Source organism: Alexandromys fortis, unplaced genomic scaffold (genome assembly GCF_014885135.2).
Source record: "Alexandromys fortis isolate MF-2015 unplaced genomic scaffold, M_Fortis_MF-2015_v1.1 scaffold_5, whole genome shotgun sequence".
Lineage (NCBI taxonomy): Eukaryota > Metazoa > Chordata > Mammalia > Rodentia > Cricetidae > Alexandromys > Alexandromys fortis.
The window spans coordinates 30978239-31000979 of NW_026067924.1; positions in this window are offsets into that span (position 1 = coordinate 30978239).

Here is a 22741-nt window from a genome sequence, read left to right on the forward strand (position 1 = left end):
TAAATAAATAAATTAATTAAAAAATTAAAATATTCTATTTTAAAAAAAAAAATAAAGAAAGAATATGGGACTACACCCTTCCTCCTTCAATTCTCAGTGTGTAGTTCAGTCATGCTCACTGGCCTAAGCATGTGGACCACTCTTCCCTCTTCTTCACTGCTACAACATTTTTTTTTATTTGCAGATCCTCGATCCAAAGGGTTGTGCCCAGATTTGTTACCAAACTGAGGTCTTGGCTGTTTGCTGTTTGAAAGCCAAAATTTGGGATCCTAAAGTTAGTCAGAGTAATCCTGCTTGTACAAGGACAGAATTTTTGATAAATGAGTGGCCACCTATCTCAGATATTGTGGAATTATGGGCACAATGGGTTTGAGCAGAGAACAAGGCAGAGTGAGACAATGGCAAGGAAAGTTAGACTGGGGCAACCAGAAGTGAATGTCTTTCTGCTGCCTTCTCTCTCAACTCTTTCCAGAACATTATAATAGAGCTCAACCACCCTGAGCTATTTATTGCATTTTATTAAGACTAACATATGCTGGTGACACAGCCAGTCCAGCATTAAACAATATGGCAGAAAATGTCCATTATCCTAGCATTCAGGAGATGGAGGCAGGAGACTCCTTTCCCGGAGTTTTGTGCTTTACCAGGTCACTGCCCAGCGTTAAATCAAATCAGTTAAATTTCTCTGAACTTCAAATATTTATACAAATCTAGAATCACTTTCCTGTTTCAATAGGGAACAAACATACATACGGTGGGGGGGTTGGAGGGAGAGATACATGATTGATTTTCCTCACTATTTTCCCTTGAAATAATTGTTTTTGGACTGAACTTCAAAGAAAAACTTGTTAATCATTTGCTGCTCAGACAATTCCTTATTGTTCCCTCTCTCTCTTTCTCTCTCTCCCCCCTCTCTTCTAACCTCTCCTCTCCCTCTTCTCTTCCTTCCGGTAGTTGAATGTTTTTCTCTGTCCCCCTGGAGAATTTTCTTTCCCATTTGTGCTTGTGGCTTTTCACAGTCATTTATGAAATAACTCTCTGAGACTTAATATCAATTACAATTGTTTGGATCAAGCATATTACTGGCAAGCTCTCACAATTAACCTATTTCTATTAATCTGTGTTTTGCCACAAGGCTGTGGCTTACTGGCATGTTACTCTTTCAATAACTACATGGCATCTCCCTGACTCTGCCTTCCTTCTCTCTGCATCTTTCATTGAGGGGATTTCCACCTAGGTATATTTTTCCTGACCATTGGCTGAAGAAACTTTATTCATCAACCAATAAAAGCAATACATATTGGTAGCATACAAAAAGACATCCCACATTACCTTCTTCCTCATCAATTACTTGCTCTCTCCTCCTTCACTCTGATTATTGTGTGTACAAATATCTATGCAAATGTGTAACTCTATGGAAGCCAGAAGAGAGCATGGGGCATTCACCTCTATTACTCCTCATCCTGGTCTTTGAGGCAGGGTCTATCTTTGAACATTGTGCCTTGTTCAGATGTCTTTTGTTGTCTAAATATGTCTTTATTGAATATCTGTAATCATTTTCTGACCAGGAGCACCTTTTTAAAAAAAAATGCTAAGTGGGTATGAGTAGGACCAATTCCATGGCCCTGCCTGTTTTCTCCACCCATTCCAACATGGCAGAGGCATGTTCACTGCCTCTGCTAGCCATGCTCACTGCCACAGTTCCAGGGATTCAGTGGGTTTATGTCACCATTAAGCAATTTTAAGATGCTGCCCACAGACCCCATTTTAGTGCAAGACCCCCAGAAAGAGCCAGAGTTTGTTCTGCCAGCATGAACCAGGAAGCCAGATCTTAAAGAATCCCTAAAATTTTTTGTCTTTAACACTGAGTCAGGAAGACTTCTCCTAAAGGAGCTGTGCCCCTTGCTTGCCACCAGCAAACAGAGTTAATCTGAAAAAATGTTGCTACAAAGAAGCCATGCTTAACTCTGCTCTTTTGTGTCTAGAATTCTTTTCCAAGCTCTCTCAGTTTTTATGTGGGTGTAGTTGCCTCACATTGGTGCCATTTTGTAAGCAGAAACTGTTCACTCAGACCTGAATAATCACACAGATACTATATTAATTACAACTGTTTAGCCAACAACTCGGGCATATTTCTAGCTAGCTCTTATGTCTTAAATTAACCCATTTTTATCATTTTGTATTTTACCATGAGGTTCATGGTTTGTTACCTCTTATTTCTTGGGCAGCTACATGGTGTCAGCTTCCTTCTACAACTACATGGCATCTCCCTGACTCTGCCTACTCTCTCTGTATATTTCTGTTTGAATTCCGTGCCTTTCTGTATTCTGCCCTACCATAGGCCCCAAACAGATTCCTAATCAAACAATGGTATTCATAGCACACAGAAGGGAATTCCACATGTGACTGTATCAGTGAGGAAACAAATCCAGACACTTACTTGTGCAAGGTTTGTCTAGGACCATCCCAGAGGCAGTACCCTACAATTGGCAGTAGGACAAGAGTAGAAAATAGGACAAATGAATAGACTGAGAATATAAATATAATTTGTAAGGTCAAGTACTTGTGGATTCGTGATTTTCTGGGAAAGTCTTACTGGAACTTATAAGTCCTAGAAGGATTTGAAATGCAGGCATTAATGCTTTCCAGAATGTGTTTGGGATTTTGTTCTTTTCTTACCTCTTGCTTGTTAACTGATTATCTCGCTTTGATTCCCACCACCCATCAAAACACTCTCCTGTACTTTAGGATCATAGTTTACCCATATCATTATTACTACCTAGAGCCTAGGAGAAAGGCAAGCCCCCACTGTGGCACATCCAGAAGACTACTGCCATCCATCTGTGAAAGATGATTCATAGCACAAAACAAAGGATGTAGATTTACTAACCTTTGTCACATTGGGGAGAACAGCAGATAAAGGGATCTAGCAAACCCAAATCTGGTTTCTGGGTACTGACACATAGATTTAGAATTAAATAGAGGAAGAGCTTCAGCGGTTGGTGAGAGGTAGATGTAATAAACAGTCTTGATCAAAGTGTGATTAATCAATTATTACATTAGTTCTGGTTAGCCAGGCTTCTGAAGGAATTACCATTGTCATCTATTGTGTGATACTGTACTCTTTTGTCATTGCACGGGCACACAGTCCAGCTCACAGATAAATCACACATGGATATTTATTCTTAGCTGTGAACATCTGGCCTTAGCTTGGCTTGTTTTGAGTCTACTTTTCTTAAATTATCAGGACTACCTTTAGCCTCTGGGCCTTTTCATTTTACTTCTCTATATCTTACCTTCACTCTTACTCTGTGGACGACAGGGTAACTGGAAAGTTAGCCCCTGATGTTCTCCAGTCCTTGTTGTCTTGCTCCTCTGCCTTAGCTCTCTTTCTATTTATACTCTCTAGGTAGAGACTGCCTTGCTATAGATCATCAGTCTCTTTACTAGGATTATTCTCTTTAGATAGACAAAGAAACACACCTTCACAATTAATCGAATGCAGCATAAACAAAAGTTAAAGATAATTTTCTACAAGTCATAGCTGTGGAAACTCCTTCAGTTAATGGCCTTTGAGATTCTGGACCAGGATGGATGTGGCCTTGAGTACCAACAATGCATGCCCTTGCTCACTCACTCTCTCTCTCTCTTGGCTGCTGGTTTCGATTCCTGTTCCCTGCTCATGCAGAGTACTGTGATCTGTGAGTCTGCCTCCTAAATAAAGAATCCTTTATTATACTAAATTCTGAGCTAGTGTGGGACTACTCTATCCACATTCATCTACAAGTTGAAAGCTTTTTCTTGGAGAAGAGCAAGCTGTGGTGCGGGAGAATTGTCTGTATTCTGTCAATCATGTTATAAATAAATGCTGATTGGCCAGGCAGGAAGTATAGGTGGAAAAACCAGACAGAAAGTAAAAATGATGTAATGAGAACAGAAAAATTCTAGAAAGGAGGAAGTTGATTCCTCCCACTTCTGCCCAGACCACCAAAGCAGCAGGATGTAATCTGCCCCCACTGAAAAAAGGTACTAAGCCACATTACTAACATAGATTAAAAAGAGGGGGGTTAATCAAGATATGAGAGTTAGCCAATGAGAGGCTAGAGCTAAAGGGCCAATCAGCTTATAATTTATAGAGACTTATGTGTGGCTTTCATAACACACATAAACAATTATGGGGTACTGGGTGGGACAAAAAAACACAACAACAAGCCAGCCCCTCATGTTACAGGCTGTTCTGGAAATATACAACTAATTAAGCAAAGGCAATATTCCTGAGATTGGTCTGTGCTACTAATATAGTTTTCTTGAATAGAAATTGTTAAAGAAACAAAATAAAGAGTATCTGAATTTTGAATAAATCCTTAAGAAAGGGAAAAAGATAATTAGATAACTAAATTTAAAATGAATATTCCAAAGGAATTTTGTTGTCTGTGTGCTTGGGTTCAACTATCAAGCTTTGTTTGAGAAAGTATTTTCATAAGATTTATAAAACAAATAAAAGGTAATGAAATTTTAAAAGTTCTGTGGTGGAAATCATGTTTTGAAATGAACACCCTGATGATCGTTTTGCATTTTATTTTATTTTTTTAGCAGAATTTTTAGCTTTATTGGGGAGACATTTCAGAGCAAGAGGGAGAGAGGAACTGATGTGTTTTTTTTTCTTCACAGGATATTTTTCCCCTTCTTTTTCACCTTTTTTATTTTTATTATTTATTTATTATTAAAGATTTCTGTCTCTTCCCCACCACTGCCTTCCATATCCCTCCCCCTCCCCCAATCGAACCCAAAGAAAAACATGTAGGCATCCTCCTGGATATTAACCTTCATCAGGCGATGAAAGGAGACAGAGTCCCACATTGGAGCACCAGACTACAACCCCAAGGTCCAAATCAGGAGCAAAAGGAGAGAGAACACGAGCAAGGAACTCAGGGCCATGAGGGGTGCACCCACACACTGAGACAATGGGGATTTTCTTTCGGGAACTCACCAAGGCCAGCTGGACTGGGTCTGAAAAAGCATGGGATAAAACCGGACTCGCTGAACATAGCGGACAATGAGGACTACTGAGAACTCAAGAACAATGGCACTGGGTTTTTGATCCTACTGCACGTACTGGCTTTGTGGGAGTCTAGGCTGTTTGGATGCTCACCTTTCTAGACCTGGAAGGAGGTGGGAGGTCCTTGGACTCCCCACAGGATAGGGAACCCTTTCTGCTCTTCGTTTTGCATTTTATAAAGTCTGTCTGATGTAATTATCAGGGGCAGATTGTCACAGCTAGATCTTCTGTTTAGGAGCTGAAAATCCAACACTTTCTAATACATAAACTTTCTGGGTATATTTCCTATAAGATATTCTTATAGAGACATGAAGGGGTTGATTATAAGAAAGCCTATGGACTCACTGCAGCTTTGGAGCCTTTGTAATATTGGCCCTGCCTATCATGACAGAAATAAATAATGCTGGAGCTTTGCCTTTTATTCAGTTCAGGTTAGTCAGGAAAGAAGGACAAGAGTCAGACTTTTTGGTCTATGGACATCATAGATCTCAAACAAAGACAAACTTTTTAAAAATTTCTATGAAAATCCACAATCATTTCATTCATGTTAGTGCTGAAGAATTGCATGACATAAAGTAGCAGTGGGAATGAGATCACACTTCTTACTAAACACATTTTGTACCCATCCAACGGATCATTGTAGTGAACTGAAAGGGTCTAACTCTACTTGCAGTTAATAGAAGCTTTGGGGTGACTATGTGACTTTCACAACAAAATAGAGACATTTGAAGCATATATGGGAAGTTGTTAATATGACAATGATGATGACTATGATGATGATGATTAAAACAAAGTTTCATGTATTCCAGGCTGTCCTTCAACTCACCATGTACATAAGGATGCCCTTCACCTTCAGGTCTTCCTGTCTAACCATCTCCCAAGTGCTAGGATTGTAGGTATGGGATACCCTATCCACTTCCAATACTTTCTTGTGTAATGACTGTCTTCTCTACTTCTTCTCAGTAACCTCATAAAGGAGGGGAATCCAGTCCTTTTGTACATAGAAAAATATCCAGTACTCTAGAGCCTAACATAGTATTGGACAAAATTAAGGCACTCAGTAAATGCTTACTGCATACGTGTTGAATGCCAGGATCTGAAAACTGAAGACAATAAAAGAATCCTCAGTGAACTGAAGAGTGTATTTCAGTAGAAATTGAGAATGAGGGGTTATAGTGTTGATAGAGGTTTCTCTCCCACCTGGTCCCACAGTTGTTCAGTCCCAAAGAAATACACAGAAGCCTACATTAATTATAAACTGATTGGCCTATTAGCTCAGGCTTTCTTTTTAATTTATTTATTTATTAAAGATTTCTGCCTCCTCCCCGCTACTGCCTCCCATTTCCCTCCCCCTACCCCCCACCAAGTCCCCCTCCCCCGATCAAGTCCCCCTCCTCATCAGCTCAAAGAGCAATCAGGGTTCCCTGACCTATGGGAAGTCCAAGGACCACCCACCTCAATCCAGGTCTAGTAAGGTGAGCATCCAAACTGCCTAGGCCTCATAAAGCCAGTACGTGCAATAGGATCAAAAACCCATTGCCATTGTTCTTGAGTTCTCAGTAGTTCTCATTGTCCGCTATGTTCAGCAAGTCCGGTTTTATCCCATGCTTTTTCAGACCCAGTCCAGCTGGCCTTGGTGAGTTCTCGATAGAACATCCCCATTGTCTCAGTGTGTGGGTGCACCCCTCGCGGTCCTAGCTCAGACCTTATATCTTAGAGTAACCCATAATTCTTTTCTGTGTTAGCCATGTGGCTTGGTACCTTTTATCAGTGAGGCATTCTCATCTTGCTTCCTCTGTGTCTGGGTAATGAGTACAGACTGATCATTTCCTATTCCCAGAACTCTCTTGTTCTCATCACCCCACCTGTACTTCCTACCTGGCTACTGGCTGATCAGCATTTTATTAAACCAGTACAAGTGACAAATCTTTACAAGTTACAAGACAATTGTCCCACAGCATAATAGGAGCTCATTTTCGGATATTACTGCACATATACCTATGTGTCTGTACAACTGTCCTATCTACTGAGTGCCTTAGAATTTTTCTACCAATATTCAGCTTTCCTGCGAGATAGTTCCTTCCAACTGATCTTTATTGAATGAAATTGAATCTCCATGATTCATATGAATTCCACATCACTAATTTTATTCAGTCAAGATTTAGAAGTTAGGTTTTGTTTGTTTGTTTGTTTTTGGTTCCCAGATGGTTTATATCATCAAACAAGATCAATCATGGATTTGGCAGCAACTTGGAAAAAATTCTACAAAGAAATAAATCACTTTTTTTTCTAAGTTGGTCACATACCCAACTTTTCCTACTCTTGTTTCAAAGATCCCCAAGAGCAAGACTACTGAGGTCACCAAATTGGCAACAATGTAACTTTCATTTATATACAGGCCCTTTGAAACAAGATGGCAGATGGAACTGTCATGAAGAAAGATTTATTCTACACTGCCAAAGTGAACACTTGTGACCAGAATGGTTGGAAATCATTATGAATTCTGATTTGTTACTGGGTAAGGAGACACCATCCCTTTGGTCTCAGTTTGAATCATGCAAAGTTAAATAGAATAGTTAAGTGATTAACTCTGCATGAAATCTGAGAGACCCCACAGGCAAGACTTCTTAAAATGCTCATCCTCCAGTCTTCAGGAGATTGAAGTTCAAGGATTTCACTGTCTTCTATTGGCCAGAGTACTCCAGGTTGTGGAGATTTCTGAGACTCCAGTGGGAGTCTCCATCTCTGTAGAGCATGTTCTCATCTATTTCTATCTGTCACCCTAGGACACAAGAGTCTGAATTTAGTAATGGACAATTGGGCTTGGGCTCCTTTGAGCCTCATGGTTTCTTTTTCTTATCATGGTACATGTTTGCTGATCACATCTGAAAGATTCATTAACTCAGAAGTGAGTCATCATAAAGTGGAACAAAAATTCATGATTAATAGAGACAGGGAACCTTGATTGCTCTTTGGGCTGACGAGGGAGGGGTACTTTATTGGGGGAGGGGGAGGGAAATGAGAAGTTGGTGGCAGGGAAGAGACAGAAATCTTTAATAAATAAATAAATAAAAAGCCAGCCTGGTCTACAGAGTAAGTCCCAGGACAACCAAGGCTACACAGAGAAACTCTGTCTCAATAAATAAATAAATAAAATCAATAAAAATCATTTTGTTACTACTTAAAAAAAATAGTTACTGTTCTATCCTTTACATTATTCTGTCATTGGGATGTGAAATAAATTCCCACTGGAAGAGCCCTCCTAATTGGTGAAATTTAATGCTTCATTGGGGTCTATGGGGAAAGATGTTCTGGTATAGTCCTTTGGATAATTTTTGTTTTCCTTATCCTGAGTCTCCCTTTAAAGACACATGTGCATGTACGTCTGTGTGTGCACATACTCAATCACACAGAGTGATTAACACAATATCCTGAATTTTGGACGAATTAGCTCATTAGGCACTAGACATTGACTATTAGAGAAAGTTTTGTTAAGTTCTCTTTTCTCTGCATTCTAGCCTGGAGAGGAACTTCTTCCAAAGGATGCCAGTGGAAAAATTATTTTCGATGTAGTGGATATTCATGATACATGAGAGGTATATACTGCCACAGATACCATAAGCACTGTGTGGCAAGAGAGGAAGCAATTAATGAAGAATTACAAGAGATAGGTTTTGCTTCATTAATTCATTAATTAGCAAGGCTAAGGCATAGCATAATGACTAGTCTTGTAGTGACTTAATATGCCTTATTCAATTGATATCTCTCAGAAGCCTGCTCATTTCTGTAGGAAAGTGAAGAAGGAGTGGGTGTGGAGCAGAGGGGATATGGGGAAAAGGAAGTGGGAGGAGTAGAGGGTGGGGGAGCTATGGTTGGGATATTGTCGGGGTCCTGCCTTAACCGGGTTCACATATTCCAGGGTAGGGGCATGTTGATTAGAAATCTTAGGCAGAAGGAACAGAGATACAAAAGAAAAAGACAAAGACACAGAATAGAATTGGGAGGGCAATCCAGTGAATACTGAATTCACCCATCTTTATTTCTTAATATATTTAAATTTCACAATCCAAAAGACAAGAAAAAAGAAAAATACTTTTTTATCATAATACAAGAAACAAACAAAGTTATTAGCATCTTAATACCCAAAACACCAAATAACCACATCATAGGTAAGGATATCTTTGTTAGTAGCCACACCTTAAACCAAATCTCTTGTCAATAACCTTGAAGGTGAAAGAATAGACCTGAACTCTCTGACCTCCAGTCAAAGTGGGACAGGCCCACTTATGTGGGCTCCCACATATTCCTCTCTTTTTAATTTATGTATAAGAGACTGTGCATCTGCTATAGAACAGATGACTCTGCTCTGTAACAGATGTCTTAGGCTTTTTTATTCCACTTTTAAGATTTACCCATCATCAGTACATACACTACATCATGCAAGCTCTGTCTTAGTTTACCCGGAGGGAAAAAGATCTTACCTGTCATTGACTATGAGCATCTGTTAATAAAGGGTTAAGGAAAGGTGTGTAGCTAGGCACTGTGCACCTCTGAGCTAACTTTTCATTGAGAGGGTTCACAAACACCTAGCTATTCATAAGCAAGCAGATAGTGTTTTACAATACACATGCTCCTATAGCCACAATATCTCCAAATAAAGGAGTGGAGGATGACAAAAATTAAATGGTCTTTTTAAATTGGCCTAGGATGTCTTTAACAGCTTTTAGCTGCATCAAAATTGAAACTAGTCTTATTAAGCATACCAAATCATAGAAATTATTGGCATCATATCAAATTTTTCTCAGATACGTTCTAACCATTTTCTAGCCATAAACATCTCCATAGTGAACCAAAGTAGTTACAAATATTAACTGGTCAATACCATAATTCTTGTATGAAAATTAACAATAAACACACAATTTGTCAAATCACAGTTTTCTTAAATATGTTCTAATAAAAAGACAAGAAATGGTTTCTTTGATGGCTGAACTATGAGTCCTTTTTCTCTTCTATAGTCCAGTTGCAAATCTGTTTCTAACTTTTAAAGATAAGTTTAAACTGTCCCAGTCTCTGAGTAGCAGCCAAAAAATGTTATGCCGTTCCTCCTCATTTTCTGAGGAAGGCCTTCAGTCACACATTGCCTCCATAATGTTAATGTGGAGTTAGTGCCTCCACAGTGTTCCATTGTCCTAACAAGTCTCCTCCAGAAGAGAAACTTCTGAGGTCTTAGTTTTTGTCTTCTGTTTCAACAGCTGATTGAACACTATACTGGCAAAAATGTGTTCTGTATGGACAGATGGTAAAACATTCAGTCAGCATTCTTGGGCTGGTTTCAAAGTAAACAGGATTCTCTTAGGTCTGGAAATTTGTGCAGTAGATCTATCAGAAAGTTGAGAATCAACAACCATCACTACCATTTCCTTATTTTCTCAGACTGTAGCATGATGCCACCAGAGAGTCAGGAAAACAGGTTCACAATCTCACTCCAATTCCTCTGAGAAGGCTTCATTCAGCAGCTACTGTGTCATCAGGGTTAGCAAACTTCTGCTTCACATACCAGACCAGATGTTCAGAAAATCACTGAACCTCATTCTCATCCTCTGATAAAGCATAAACATGCCCTTGACCTCATATTAAAATGGGCTTAGGTCCTTTCCTTAATCCAGTGCAAGAGTCTTTCCATTTTGCTTTAGCAAAGGTCACTCTGGTGGCATCATGGCAAAATCTGTCTGTGGGAGATTGTTCATGGATAACCACATCCAAGAAATTCAGAGTAGAAAGGACACGATGTAAGGTATTATGTAGTGACTAAAGATATAATTCCCCCATTTTTTTTTTATCTTTTGAAGTTGTGTTTTCAAGCAGTGATGGGCATGCTCCACAACTTCTTGTCCTTGAGGGTTGTAAGTAATGACTGTTTTATGGTCAAAATCCCATTGGACACAAAATTGCTAAAATGCTTTGCTAATATATCCAGGTACTTTATCTGTCCTTCTAGTTTTAGGAATTCCAATCTATGAAAACCAGTTTAAGCACTGAGTTGTCACATGATTAGTGGCTTCTATGGTCTGTGCAGTAGCCATTAAGAAGCCTGCATATTTATTATTGCATCAACATATCTTAATGTGCTAGATTCTACAATACAAGTAATATCCATTTGGCATAGGTGATTAGGAAGCAGGCCTCGAGGATTTACTCCTTGATGAAGTACAGGTAAATATTGTAGGCATATGTAACAATGAACAACAATCTAATGAGCAATCTCTCTTGCTAATCCAAATTGTTTTCTTAAACTTTTACTATTTTGATGATGTAAAGTTTGTGGTTGCTGAGCAAGCTCAACCTGAGATAAAGTGATCAATTGAGTAAGTTTATCAGATAAAGCATTTCCTTCGGGCTATGGACCAGGAAGATTCTAATGTGCTCTAATACAGCCCACAAAGCCTGTAAATTTTCTTTGATGAAATGGCATCTTGAATTTGCTGGAACAGTATTTTAACTAGATTATTACTAGTTTTAATACAGGGAACTGTTTTTATTACCTGAAGAGCTTTAAAAATGTAATGACTGTCACTATTAAATTAAACGTCTTATTTGAAAAAAATCTAGAATACAGCAGTAACAGCTCACAACTCAACTGTTGCTGAGTTGAGGCCAGGTGTGTGTGCAATCCAGACTGTAAAGTTCTCATTAGTTTCATGGTCTAATTAACTTCTCTAGAATCTTGTGTCAATTTCCATTTCCCTGATTTATTTTGAATCACAAAAATAGGAGAACTCTGGGGACTTGGAGGACATACTGTGACCATTATTCAGCTGTTCCTGCACTAACTGCTGGGCAACTTGTAAATTTTCTTCTGTTAGAGGTCACCAATTTATTCATATAGGCTTGTCACTATAATTGGGTCTGCATGGAGTGCAAGCTTTTCAGTGACCTCACCTTAAAATACCCTAAGCCTGCTCTGGGAGGCCTTTTACTTAGATCTGATAGGATCAGTCCGTCTCTCATTCTCCTTGCCCAGCCCTTGATTGGGTAACAACCCTTGTTGGAACATTTGATTAGCAATAACTGTGTTGGGGCTATATAAATATACCCCATTCAGGCTATAATATCTTGACACCATAAATTTACAGGTAAGTAAGGAACAATGTAAGGCCAAACATTCCTTCATGATCCTCTTCATCTCTCTAGGAAAGTTCATTGTTACTTTGTTCAGGATTTTGAGTTTGACTAATCCCTTGTAACTATGTAATAATCTCCATTTTAGGCCACCTTGAAAGCCATTGACTAGCAGTTATAACAGAAATATCTCCACCAGTATCCAGAAGAAAAAAAAAAAAAAAAAAAAAAAAAAAAAAAAAAAAAANAAAAAAAAAAAAAAAAAAAAAAAAAAAAAAAAAAAAAAAAAAAAAAAAAAGCTTTTTCTATTTGTAAACAAATTGAGTTCTGGTACTGTAGAACCACGACTTGTAGAAATAGATAACAGAGGAACCAAATTCAGTCTATCCTCTCTCACCTCTTTTAACTTGATTTCTAGTTTGCATTTGAGGAAATAAAATTAATTGTGCAAGCCTCTGACCTGTTTTTTACCACAGAAATTACATTAGGTAATTTTCAAAATCAGCATCAATCACTCCAGGAGCAACAAAAATGCCTTGCATTACTATGCTACTTCTCCCCTATGATAATCACGCAGTGCCTTCTGGTAAAAGTTCATAAGCCCCAGTGGGGAGTTACATCCCCATTTCATGAGTTAAAACTGTGTAAATGGAAGAACTGAGACAGAGCCCTGCACTGCCTGGTGTTGCTCTGCAAAGGTCCTGAATGGAAGTCCTTGTGGGTGAATAGGCAGCAGTCTACTAGGTTAGGGCAGCCAGCTGCAGTCTCTGCCACTTGGCCATCCTGCCTGGAACCAGGGACCACGGATCCTAGATGACTGTTGGGCCATGCAGGATGCAGCTGCATTCTTCATGGCTCAGTGGTCATGCTGCACACTGGAGACAACATGGGGGTGGTCACCTCTGCGGTGACTCCAAGGCCGCAGTGACTGAAGGCCTGGCCACCTGGGAGCTTAGACAGAGAGAGACAAACCGCTTTTACTTTTATGAGTCCAGGAGCAGACCGAAAGCGTTGGTGGTTCCTGGAGGCCATGGCATGGAGCCCTCACAGGCCATGCACCACATGCTACCTTTGCTCCTCTGCATGCACAGTGGTAGCAGCAGCTGTGGCATAGAGGAGGCTGCACCTTTGCCTGCCCAAGTCCTGGGGCAGTCCAAAAATGAAAGTGGCTGTGCTGTCAGCATGAGAAACATGGGGGGGGGGGACATGGAAATTTTACAATATCTACAAACTCTAAAATTAACTCCATTTGTTTCTGCTCCACCTCAGCTCCTCTGGCTATCAAATTGTCTGCTCCTTCCTTGGACTATATCTACAATTATATACAATCTTTACTCCCTATATTTCCCCAACACTTTTATACTTTTGTTTATTATTTATCTGAACTCTAATTTTTTTTACCTCTATACCTGCAGTGTGATATTTATGCATGGGGTCCATCACATTTTCCACCTTTACAACTGGCCATACTTCTGATCAGCATCCCAGGATTGAGCAACATAAGTTGGGGTCCTGCCTTGATGGGGTTTGTATATTTCAGGGTAGATGCATGTGGATTAGAAATTTTAGGCAAAATTAACAGAGATATGAAAGAAAAAGACAAAGACACAGAATGCAATCAGGAGACTATCCAATGAATACTGAATTCATCTTTTTTATTTCTTATATTCTTTAAATTTCACAACCCAAAAGAGGGGAAGAAAGCAAAAGACTTTTTTACCATGTTCCAAAGAACAAACAAAGTGATTACAATCTTCATACACAACACCAAGTAACCACACCCTAGGTCAAGATGTCCTGTTAGTAGCTACACCTTAAGTCAAATCTCCGGTCAATAACTTTGAAGGAGCAGGAATAGGCCTGAACTCTCTGACCTTAGTGAAAGTTGAACTTCTGTGGGCCTTCTTAATACCCAAAACATCAGGTAACCACATTATAGGTCAAGATATCTTTGTCAGTAGTCACATCTTAAGTCAAACCACTTGTCAATACTGTTGAAGGAGCAAGAATAGGACTGAACTTGCTGACCTCCAGTCAAGCTATACTAGAGAATGAAACCTATCTTTATATAACCTATGTCGTATATAGTTTTTCAACATTATAGAAAATAATAACAATATGCTTTTACCTAGAACAAGATCTTAGAATTCTTTGTTTTTGACTATGATGGCATTTATTGAAGAACCATTGTAAGCCTGGCATCACAACAGATGCCACTGACGAGGGTGGGGAAGGTAAGGGGAGACTTCTATGTACTTGCTGTTCTCAATGTGCATGTAAATGAATGAGCAGACAAATGTGTATTCATTGCAAGTGAGTGCCTTAGGCAAGGCTGTATTCAACTGTCAAAATTATTTCGAAATTGTGACCAAAATTCTGTAAGTAAATGGTATTATTATGTGAGTAACTGAAATTATCATTTAAGTGTTCAAAAAAAAAACCAAGGAGAATCTCCAAGGGCAGAGCACAAATAGGATTAACTACATACCTTCTTCCTCCCCAGGCACTGGAGAAGTGTAAAGACTTAGGTTTAACCAAGTCCATCGGGGTGTCCAATTTCAACCACAAACAGCTGGAATTGATTCTGAACAAACCAAGGCTAAAATACAAGCCCACTTGCAATCAGATGAGCTCTAGTTCACCTGGGCTGTGCCTTACCTTCTGTTCTTCAAAAACTGCTTCCTTACTCGATACTCCCCAAATCTCTGTTTTGAACCAACTATTTAGGTTATAGCTATTTTCACTGAGACAGGAAACATCCATGACGGCTCAGGTTGGCTAGAGTGGGAAGAACAGGACAGGGGAAGGCAGTTTGACTAAAATCACTGCTCTTCATAGAAGGAATACCACTGCTCAGTAACACTCACAATGTGTGCTGTGTTGGAAATCATATAAAATCTTAAAAACAAAAACTTGATTGAAATAATGCATAGCAAAATTGTCTTGCTGTTGTATTGTTCTCGTGGCACCCTAGGTATTTTGTGGTGGTTTCTTTCCTAAATTTAGATGGAAAATACTTTTTAATAACTTTCAAAATTATAACCTTTGCAGAATTTAAACCTACAAGAGGCACTGAGAATTGGGTAACTATAACTTCCTTCACCAGTACCCATCAACACATTCAAGCAATAATTTCTCTTTTCTACAAATTTATATATGTATATAAATTAAATATATATTTAATTTTACATAAATATAAATGCATAAATATATAAATGTAAATTCCAGGATGGTAAAGGAAGAAAAGTTTAACAAATTTTGGTGAGGTTAAATCTAGTATTTCATCTACATTGAAAATTAATTTGGGAGTTACCTTTTCCCTGTTTTACTTAAGAATAGAGATTGATGAGTCTTTTGTGAAGTGGATCAAAGTAGGAAAGGAATGGCAAAGGAGGGGGCTGAAATGTACAGCCAAATGTTCTGAGATCTAGACCATCTGGAGGCCAATGGTAAATAAAATTCATCCCTGAAAGTCACATGTGTTGCTATCCCCTTTATATTTTCAGGCCAACTCAATAGTTTATTTATTTATTTATTTATTTATTTATTTATTTATTTATTTTTCTGTGAATCTCTCTTTCTATGTGTTTAGTCTTGAATGAGTCTAGTCAGAGGACAAGAAAGTGATTGAACACCTCCCCAGAAATTTTTCATATGCTAAAATGTCATTGAAAATAATGCCTCTAGACTGCTTTATAGGTTATTTGCTTTTTGTAACATGGAAGTGAGCCAGGAAGATGTTCTATAGTATCTAGGAAATGATCTATGTGTAGCCAAGTTTTTGCTTTTGAATGAGTGAATTTATTACAAATATATAAAACAATCAAAGTAAAATTATAAGTAGCAACAGATATAGATAGATATATAGATAGATGATAGATAGATAGATAGATAGATAGATAGATAGATAGATAGATAGATAGATAGATAGATAGATGCAAACATGATCAAAATATGCACTCAAAATATCCAGAAGTTGACAGAGAGAGCAACTTTAAAACAACGAGCCTGAGTTCTCAGTGCTGACAGAGCACAGGGTCTATTCAGGTGAGGCTTCTAAGTAAAAGGACACATGACAGCAGAAAGATTGTGTCATTAAACAACATCCAGCAGAAACCACATCGGGAAGTTGAGGCACGCAGCTATAGTTCCTTGTAACAGGAGGAGCAGGCTGCTTATCGTCCCGACCACCCAGCTAGCTTACACCTGAAATAATCACACAGAAACCCATTAGCTCTAACTTCTTATTGGCTAATTCTTAATTTAACCCATTTCTATTAATGTGTGTATTGCCACGTGACTGTGGCTTACCGGCAAAATTCTAACCAGCGTCCATCTCAGGCAGGAGATCCATGGCGTCCCTCACTCTGCCCTTCTTCCCAGCATTCCGTTCTGTCTACTCCGCCTACCTAAGTTCTGTCCTATCAACCAGGCCAAGGCAGTTTCTTTATTCATTATCCAATGAAAGCAACACATAAACAGAAGGAACTCCTACACCAGTTCCTAACAGACAGTCTTGAGTTAAAAAAAAAAAAAGTGAGCCCCTAGAGTAAGGATTCCAAGTAGAACAAACTGCAGAAGACAGAGATAACATTATCAAAATGGGTACTTACAACATCCTGCAGAAACTTGGGAAGATGTAGATTTACCAGTGATTGGTGGTGAGGAATTGAAGTCAAATTCAAGATTCTATTGAACCAGGGAATCTAGCTTATGTTGCTCAAGAATGACTTTACTGGCTTTCTAGGAAGCTTTCTTTATTCCAGACAGCTCAGAGTTTAAAGGAGGGAGAGAGAAATAATGAAAAACATTCATACTATTTCTTATGACTCTATATACTCAGGAGACAAAATATCTCTCAGTTGCACTGGAGCTGTCTGAATAAGGTCCTTGAGCACATTAAGTTGCATAGCTGAGAAGGGAGAGAACAGATCTTACCCTTGACATTCCTTGGCAGGGGGAGGCATTCTCCTCTTAGGATCAAAGAAAGTGCTGTGGGAACAGAGCTTACGCAGCAGGACAGTATATAAATGTCTATTACAGGCAGGTCAGAGGGGAAGATGAACTTCTGCCTTCTTGTCTTCCCATGGCAGGCACTTTATACTAGGGAAACCTCTCGCTGTTTTCAAAACCATGATGTTTTCACTCTTGGACTATTTTACTGCTTTTTCTTTCCCTGTCAGAGTATTTTTCTGGGGTAGGGCATGCATACCCCAGACAAATGGAAAAAAAAAACATAACTTAAGAAAGTAAAATTTTAAAGAAAAAAAAAAACTAAAGTGACCCTATTACAGGCAGGTCAGAGGGGAAAATGAACTTCTGCCTTCTTTGTCCAACCCTAGACAAGGGGCCTTGGAGGATACATTGAGACAAAAAATACTTTGGGTCTTAAATGTGGGAAGTGGCTACTCTGCTTCCAGAGACAGCTTTTCAGTGAGCTGAAACAACACGAGAGTATGAATACCATGTCATTACAGAAGACACACCTGATTTTCAGAATAGGTCTGAAAATCCCCATGAACCTCGGAAGTGAGAGAGATTTCTTCTGAAGTTCATGACATGCAGTAAGACTCAGGACCACCTCCATTTCAAAACTGCCCAAGCTGGGCCTATAGCTTAGTTGGTACAGTACATCCCAAGCACCACATAAAAACAGGCACAATACCTGAGAATACTAAGTTTACACATACACATGAGTGTATGAAAGTCTATTAGAAGAAGCAGGCTGCTAACAGAATTAAACTTGAAGCATTCAGTGAGAAATGGGGAGGGGTGCACCGAAAAGGGCTCAGAGGGGAAGAGTGTGTGCTGCTCTAGCAATGTGGACTCAGCACCCATGGCATCTCCCAACTGCCTGTAACTCCAGCTCAGGACATTTGAGTTCTTTTGGCCTCTTTGGTCGCATGAATTCATGTACACTGACCTGCCACTGCCCAGGATGTACACAAAATTGAAAAGTAAAAATAAAACTTAAGAAAGGAAATCAATAGGTATCTATTAGAAAACAATTCTGCTTGGTCACATTAGTTTTTTTCTTTAAAATTTTACTTTCTTAAGTTATGTTTATTTTTGGTTTTTTTTCTTCTTTTTCTTTTTTCTTTGAGTTTTCCTGGTTAATTATTTATCTTGTTCTCTATATCTATTTTTTTAAAAGTCAGTTCTTTGAGAATTTTATGTGCATTGTGCTCAGACTTACGCTCACCTCTTCTCAGACCCATTCCCCTTTCCTCCCCATCCAACTTTGCATTCTAAAAAAGTAACCAAACCAATCAACCTGGCAACTAAACAAATAAGCAAACAAAAAAACTCTCATGATCAATTTGCGCTGCCAAAATAAACTTGGATGTGTGGACTTCCACTGGAGTGTAGTCAGCATATAAAGGGATACACACTTAGAAGAAACTGTCACACGCACTTCTAACACTAACAATTAACATGTATTCTGTGCCTCGGGTAGGAACATATGAGTATCTGCCTGCAAGGACTTCCTATGTTGTTTCAACAGGTGATAAGTGGAGGGACTGGCTGTCTTTCATTCCACATTTATTCAAGAAGTTTTTATAATGAACAGTTTCAGTGTGTAGAGACAGTAGCTCCCTGAAAGGAAATATGACACATGTCTAAGGAAATAAACAGCCAACCTTCTTCTTGTTAAAGAGGCAGTTATGGTTACTGTCCATTGCACACAATATGGGTTCACAATACTCAAAGTTTTTCTGTTTTTACCCAACCTACTGAATGTTCACGTGCCATTGAATTATTTCACTTCGTGTTCTGGAAATGAGAAACGCAGAAACCAATGCATAAGTGACCTTATTCTGGCCACAGATATTGTCATGAGTAACAAACTCTCACTTGTCCCCTAATCCAGAGGATTCATCAGAGTTTCTACAAAACATTGCAAGCTCATTTACTACTTTGCAAGTAAGATTAAAATTTCAGATCTTCCATATTCTTGACAGTTATTGGCAGAAAATTCAGGAGGAGGAAGAATGGAGAGTTGAGGTGGAATGGGAGTATTAGGTGCTAGTTCTTTCCTTCCTTTCTTATTTTCTTCCTTCCTTTTCTTTTTGAAACAGGGTCTCTTTACAAAGCTGTGGCTGTTCTAGAACTCACTATGTAGTTCTAGAACATAGAGTTTGAGGCTGGACTCAAACTCACAGAGATCTGTCTCTGCTTTCTGAGAACTGAGTTAAAGTTGTGAGAAAATATGCTCTAATTTTTTTCATTTAACAATATTTTTTCATTGCTATTGTATATGTTTATCAGGTTAGGCATATATAATATATTATAATATAATATATAATATTAAATCATATATATCTCTCTCATACACATACATATATATTCTCAAACACTTAGCATTCCTTTTTTAAAATTATTTTTATTGAGCTATATATTTTTCTCTGTTCCCCTCCCTTTCTCTCCCCTCCCTTACTGCCCTCTCCCATAATCCCCATGCTCCCAATTTACTCAGGAGACCTTGTCTTTTTCTGTTTCCCATGTAGATTATATTCATGTATGTCTCTCTTAGGATCCTCATTGTTGTCTAGGTTCTCTGGGTTTGTGAATTGTAGGCTGGTTTTTCCTTGCTTTATGTCTATAAGCCACATATGAGTTAGTACATATTATATTTTTCTTTCTGGGTCTGAGTTATCTTATTCAGTATGATGTTTTCTAGCTCTGTCCATTTGCCCACAAATTTCAAGATATAATTTTTTTTCTGCTGTATAGTACTTCACTGGGCAAATACACCACATTTTCCTTATCCATTCTTTGGTTTAGGGGCATTTAGGTTGTTTTCAGGTTCTGGCTTTGACAAATAATGCTACTGTGAACATAGTTGAGCACATGTCCTTGTGGCATGATTGAGCATCCTTTGGGTATATACCCAAAAGTGGTATTGCTGGGTCTTGAGAAAGGTTGTTTCCTAATTTTCTGAGAAATCACCATGCTGACTTCCAAAGTAGCTCTACTCGTTTGCACTCCCACCAGCAATGCAGAAATGTTCCCTTTACCCCACAACCTCTCCAGCTTTAGTTGTCATCAGTGTTTTTGATCTTGGCCATTCTTACAGGTGTAAGATTGAATCTCAGAGTTGTTTTGATTTTCATTTTTCTGGTGGCTAAGGATATTGAGAATTGTCTTAAATGTCTTTCAGTCATTTTAGATTCATCTGTTGAAAATTCTCTGTTTAGGACTGTACCCCATATTTATTGGATTAGTTATTCTTTTGATGACCAATTTCTTGATTTCTTTGTATATTTTGGAGATCAGCCCTCTGTCCAATGTGAAGTTTGTGAAGATCTTTTCCCATTCTGTAGACTGCCGTTTGGTTTTGTTGACCATGTCCATTGCTTTAAAGAAGCGTTTCAGTTTCAGGAGTTCCCATTTATTAATTGTTTCTCTCAGTGTCTGTGCTATTGGGGTTATATTTAGGAAGTGTTCTCCTGTGCCAATACATTCAAGTTAATACAATATTTTTTATTAATTATTTAGGAGTGTCACAATGAATATTATGTACTGTGATAATATTTATTCCACTTCCAGTAACTCCTCCTATATGTATCCCAACCCCTCCCAACTTGCTCATGTAGCCCGGCTACATGTCCATCAGTTGATGAGTGGATAATGAAAATGTGTCACATTTACACAATGGAGTATTATCCAACTGTTAAGAAAATTTGAAGCAGGGCGGTGGTGGCGCACGCCTTTAATCCCAGCACTGGGGTGGGGGGGAACAGAGGCAGGCGGATCTCTGTGAATTCCAGACCAGCCTGGTCTACAGAGCTAGTTCCAGGACAGGCTCCAAAGCCACAGAGAAACCCTGTCTCGAAAAACCAAAAAAAAAAAAAAAAAGGCTAGGCTCACAACCAAAGGAGGTAGGCAGGAACCAGAAACTTCTGCGGGTCTGAGTGTGAGTCTGGGACCTCTGAAGGAGTAGGCCTGAGCCAGGTCCTCTGCGAGTCTGGGGGCACCCAAGTCTGGAAACTCTGCAGGAGTAGATACAGACCAGGGTTTACAGAAAGGGGTCTGAGGTGTTGACCTGAGCCAGAGTGGACCTGAGGCAATGAACTTCTCCTAAGGAAGCAGGTCTGAGTCAGTGACCTTGGGCTGGAACAGGCCTGAGGCAACAAATTCCACAGCAGTAGGACTGAGCCAGCATCCTGGCCTTTGAGGCAGTGATCTCCAGAGCAGGAGGGGGATTCAGACCAGGGTCATTTGTGGAAGCAGGACTGGGCCAGCAACCTAGGCTAGAGCAGGCCTGAGGCGGTGAGTTCCACAGGAGTGAGACTAAACCAGGTATGTAGGCCATAGGACTGAGTGGGCCTGATAAAACAAGCTCCACCACGGAAGCAGGTGTGGATCCAGACCAGGAACATTTGCGGAGGCAGGACTGAGCCAGCAACCTGGGCCAGAGCAGACTTGAGACAGCCCACTCCACAGGAACAGGTACCAGGGAGCAACCGCTGAGCAAGTAGGCCAGAAACAGAGACTGCTGTGGGTCCAGGAGTGAATCTGGGACTTTCAAGGGAGTAGACCTAAGCTAGGACCCCTGTGAGTCTAGGCGTGAGTCTAGGACTTCCAAGAAACTAGGCCTAAGCCAGGACCTCTACAGGTCTGGGTGTGAGTCTGAGACCTCTAAGGGAATAGGCCTGAGCCAGGTCTTCTGTGGGTTCAGGCATTGGTTTGGGACATCAATGGGAGTAGGCAGGAACCAGAAACCTCTGCAGGTCTGAGTGTGAGTTTGGGACCTCTGAGGGAGTAGGCCTGAGCCAGGTCCTCTGTGGATCGAGGTACAACCAAGCCTGGGAACACCTAGGGAGTAGATTGGAGCCAGAGTCCTTTACAGGACCAACCCCAAGCCAGGGACCTCTGTAGGAATGGATCCAGACCAGAGAGATTTACAGAAACATGTCTGAGCTGACAATCTAAGCTAGACCAGGCCTGAGACAGTGAACTCAAAGGGAGTGAAGCCTGGGAGCACTGAGTGACCTCCAGGAATATGGAGTGATCAATGGGGTAACTAGAACCATGGCACTGACTGTACCCATGAGGAACAATCATCTGAGCCTTGGATTGACTGGCACCTAGAAGATTAATCAGCAGAATCACAGACATCTTCAACCACAGCAATTAGAGGAAAAGATGGATAGAAAAGGTGTATATGCAAAAGAATCAGTCAGTATAATAAAAAATATCTATGCATCCATGCTTTTTAAAGGTACTTTTCAGAATGACCAATATATATAACCAGACTAGGTACAAATCAATGGATGAATTGACAAAGAAAACTTGGCATACATACATTGAAAGTGGAGTTTTACTTAGACCTAAGGAAGCACAAAATCATCTTATTTGCACCAAAACAGATGAGGTTAGGTAAAAATCAGATCATTAAACATAAAGTCCCAACTTAGAAATGCATATAGCTCATGAGTTCCCCATAGATAGTGTCTAGTTTTTGGAAAAGACATAAAAGCAGAAGGGAGACTATTTAGTCAGCCAGAGAGGGAACAGACAGGACCATGAAGCAGGTAAATATGATCAAGACACCATGTA